The sequence below is a fragment of the Cupressus sempervirens genome, chromosome 11, assembly GCF_028749045.1.
Source record: "Cupressus sempervirens isolate cs-2001-9-10 chromosome 11, ASM2874904v1, whole genome shotgun sequence".
NCBI lineage: Eukaryota > Viridiplantae > Streptophyta > Pinopsida > Cupressales > Cupressaceae > Cupressus > Cupressus sempervirens.
In genome coordinates, this window is record NC_143128.1 from 715,999,913 (window position 1) to 716,004,795 (window position 4,883).

A 4,883-nucleotide genomic window follows, 5' to 3' on the forward strand; every position below is an offset into this window, starting at 1 on the left:
ACTTTATTTCTAAACACATCCTTATGACTCAAATTAAACAAGAGAAATTGGTAGAATTAAATCATGTGGCTAATAACTATGTGTTTTTTAAGATTTTATTTATAGTCTTGTGATGTTTATTTTCTTAATAGTTTTTCTTTGTGGGTTGTTTAGTTGGTCAAGTTAAGATGTGAACTAGAGGTGTTTTTGAGATTTCTTTTATGATTATTTGACTAGATGCCATGATGAACTTTATGATTTGAATTGAGATTTATGTTTTATGAGCTTTATACTATTGAGCATTTATGAGAACTTGGATTTCAAGAACCAATGTTATTTTTTGGGTTGCCCGTTAAAGAACCAAATTCAATCGATATTACTCTTATGGTATAGGACACTATTGTGATTTGTGATTTTTGGGAAAGTAGTCTAAGTGCATGTCTATGAGAGTGGTTTGCAATGGGGGTTGGGGCCCAAAGTGACTACCAGGGTAACTCATTGTAAGTTATGTAATAAGTGATAATATAGTAATTAAAATATCTTGCTTAGCACATTTCCTTAAGATACATTAAAAAGATAAGTTCAAGATTTTTCTTTGTCCATGCTTTGTGTGCTTGTAAAGACTAAGGATGAGATGAAGATGATACCTTGAGAGGTATGACTAGTTTTCTCATCACCATAAGAGGGTATTCTAGTTCTGCATAGAGTCACTAGGGGGCTGACGTACTGAGAGACTACCAAGGTAACATTAAAGTTGGCTCATGTGATGACACTCCATAGTATGTAGCCTGAGTCTCCTTCCTGATTTTTTTATATTTACCTCTAGTGGTGTACTTGTTGGATATTAATTTTGATTATGTATTTATTGTGAGTTGTTACTCATTGATTGGATGTCAGTTATTGTTGACAGTTGACTTCTATTAATGAATGATCAATTATTCATTGGTGGTGTTTTTATTGTTGGAGTTAGTGATAGGTAGTTTACTTTTATCGATGACAGTTGTTATTTTTTTGGTCATTGTGCTTGTGATGTTTGACATTGATTTCGAGGTGGTTGCATATTTTTTGTCATGGTATTTGTATGTTGACTTGGTATGAGATGTTATTATTGGAATGAGTGTCCCTTTGATTTTGATTATCTCTTCTTCTTGAGTAGTTTGTGTCACCTTTGTAGTAGTTCTGGCTATAAAGATTCTTTGTCTAGGATTATTTTATGAATTGATTATATGTGTGTGGATCATACATTATATTTCTTACACAGTGGGAGTGGGAGCCTAATTAGGTGACCACATGGTTGGGAGATAGTGTATTCTTATCATTTGGGTCCCCCTCAAATTGACAGATGTTAGATGCTCTTTGATACAGTGGTACTATTATCACTTTTCCTCTTATCTTGAAGACTTCTATTTATTTGACATATCTATGTATCATGTGTTTTGAGATCCTATGGAATATTGTATTGTATATTGATGTAATTGTATCTATTTTCACATATCTTATGACATGTGCAGTGGATATTATTCATTAGATGCACTTTCATATTATTAGTTATACTTTTGCATTTTCTTATATGATTATTTATGTGTTTATTCATTTTATGATTATGGATATTGTAATTTAGACTTAAACTTATTAATAAAACTTTCTTAAATGTGACTCGGCATAAAGGAACCCTTGAGAATTGAAACTATATTTGTAATTGCTTATGAGTATTTGATATGTATACATATATTTCTTCTGCATTATTGTTACTTTGATTTTGTTTAAACTTTAAAATAAAATAGTTTAGTAAACTTTGTAACATATTAGGTTTATTTCTTTTGATTTCCTGAGCATGGCATTACAGGCTCCTTATTAGTGGGTACCTTTAAGAGAGTTTTTTTCAGCATAAGACACTCTCCTATATTTGGGTCTGCTATCTTGGCATGAGAACTTGTACTTTGTACATCCTCATCTTGCAATAGAATAATTCTTCTTTCACTGGGGCTTATCATTGATCCTTGCTTCTCTAAACACTTAAAATATTGGTGACCCACTTGATTACAATCATAACACCTTCCTGTGAAAGCACTTGTTCCCCTTCTACCAAATCTGCCATTTTGATTAGGTCTCCTTCCTCTAAAGGAACCTATGCTGCTTCTATCATTCTCAGCCCCTTGACTATTGCTAGCTTCCCCTTGGTTTATTGGGTAGTTTCCTCTTCCTTGAAATCTACCTCTTCTTCTAAAACAGTTCCCTCTTCCTCTACTAATTTTTTCACTTTTTCTTTTTTGTTGCTCCTCAATCCTGAGAGCAAGTTGATAATATTTTTGGATTGATTCTACTGTCACCAAGGTTAGTTCATCTTGTATATTATATCTAAGCCTAGTAATATATCATGCAATCTTTTTCTTTTCATTTACATACAACTTAGCTCTAAGAGTCAAAGTATGAAATTATTGAGTATAAGCACTTACATCCATGTCCTTTTGCTTGAGGTTATGCAACCTTTTGTGGAGCATCACTTCATAGTCCTTAGGAACAAGTTGCTTCATGATTTTTGTCATCATCCTGTTCCATGTGGAAATGGGTTGCTTCTCATCTTCTACCCTTTCATTTTGGAGAAAATTCAACCAACTTAGGGTTGTTCCCTTCAACTTAAATTTTTCTAATTTCACCCTTTAATTTGCAGGTGTCTCCTCTACTTCAAAATGGTTTTCAAGAGCCTCCAAGCATTCCATGCATGCCTCAGGTTCCAACTTTCCATTAAACATAGGTAAATCTCATTTGTCTTTTCTTCCTACCCTTTGTAGGGTTGCTACCATGATCGTCTAATATTTAGACATATTAGGAAAGTTATCTCCTTCTTCTTCTTCTTTAGAATCCTAATGGCCTCCTCTCCATACTTGTCCTTTCAACTTATCAATTTCTCTTCTCATTGCTCTATTTTCCTCTCTGATTGCCTTGCTCTCAGCCATTTTTAATTTCACTATTTTTGCTAACTCAATGTTGGTTATCCTCAAAGGGATATCTTCTCCTTCTGCCATTTTTTCTTTCCCAAAAGATATTTAGTGGCTCTAATACCACCTGATGTAGAGAACATAACTAAGAAGCTTCAAATGGGCTTCCCACTCTTGAAATCAACCAACTAGCTATCAAATATTCAACCTTATTACAAAGTTTTAGAACACTCTGATACTCTAATGGATCAAAGAAACACACTCTCCAAATTCACCAAGAATACAAGGAAAAAGAACCAAACTTGCCCACTTTATGGGTTTTGCATCAATCTCCCACAACAAGGTCAATACTAGGAAAACACCCTAGAAGTTTGTCTCAAGGGTTCTAAGATGTTAAATGATCTTAGGGAACCTATTTACCATAGACTACACCACTGGTTTGAAACATACGCTTGAACAAATCCTCAAACCCTAAATTGGCCTAGTAGCCCCATGAGCCCCTTTTAGCCTCCTTGAAATGGTTTTTTGGATCTAACTTCGTAAAGTTTCAAACAAGACCCCAAAAAATTAGGTTTTTGAATATCCTTTTCAAATTTACTTCAAACCCCAAAGCATAGAGTTCTAGCCCCACTCCAACATTCCCTTTCCTTAAAAAATCAACATAGACCTAAGTGATCAAGTGAGTGTAACACCCCGCCAAGGGATCCAAAAGAATTAACCTAAAATTTTACTAAGTTTTCCAAAAAATTTATTTTTTAAACAAGAAAAATAAGCCATTCATATCAATACATAGTAGCAAAAGTAATAACATACATGCAACTAAAAACATTCATAACAAGTTACATTCCTTAAGGATCCCAAGACGTTGAGTCACATTTAATTTAATTAATACTAAGTCTAACCACTACCACATCCACATGAAAGAATAAATAGAAAGTCCAATATCCATATTACACATTTGTTCTGAATGCCTCTTGGCAATCAAATTCAGAATGCTCAATCATCCACTATACATGACACAGGGTACAAAAGGCTTAAAAGAATATGCATGTGTGAAAATGAAGTACACCATCCTATTCTAATCCATGATGTAAGTACAATAAAGTAAATGAAACAAATAACATACATGATACATCCATCCATCAATAAAGATATAACAACCATCGTAAAAGATATCCATCCATCATAAAACACATCTAATCTAAGTGTGTGGTTCCTTCCAAGCATCAATAGCATCATTAGACCATCGTGGGTCCTAGCCATCCCTCCACATGTAACATCCCAAGTCACCAAACAGATCATCAGTATTATCATAGTAGGAATGTCACTCCTAAGACATACTACAACTTATGTAGAAAGAAATCTAACATATTAGAATAAACCATAAGATGATCCTACAAATTAGATAACATCATCTATCACATGCTATTCATCAATATAAAGAAATGTACCAGTAAATAACATCCATCATGAGATCCATGAACAGAATGAAGATAGATGCCAACAAAGATAGAGCTGGAGGAGATAGTGTCAAGTCTCAAACATAATATCAAATCACATAACACAAGATAATAAATCACATAACACAAGTACTCTTTAAGTTTAGGAATCTTAAAAGTATACTAACTCAAAGGTTCCAATATAAAAAAATATCTAATTCTCAAAGGCACAAAAAAGACATGTAGGAAACCTACTATGTAAGTGAAAAAGTGTCATCGCATGAATCACGCTAGAGTTACCTTGGTAGTCTCTCAATAGACCCTTGCTCCCTAGTGATCCCTATGTGGCCACTAATATCCTCTCATACTGACGAGGCATACCATGAAATGCAAGGTCGCAACCAAGCATTCTCTCTACTCCCATCCTAGTTTGTACTAGCACTCGAGGCATGGGTGAGAACATACAATTGTCTTATTAGGTTCATTTTAATTCCCATTTAGTGTAAATGTTTTCACTTATTAAATA

At 33.9% G+C, this 4,883-nt stretch overlaps 1 pseudogene; it reads left to right on the forward strand.

The window, feature by feature from the left end:
* The first annotated feature begins 216 nt into the window (after positions 1–216).
* LOC149531680 (small nucleolar RNA SNORD36) lies at positions 217–283 on the forward strand (annotated as a pseudogene).
* Positions 284–4,883: the final 4,600 nt, after the last annotated feature.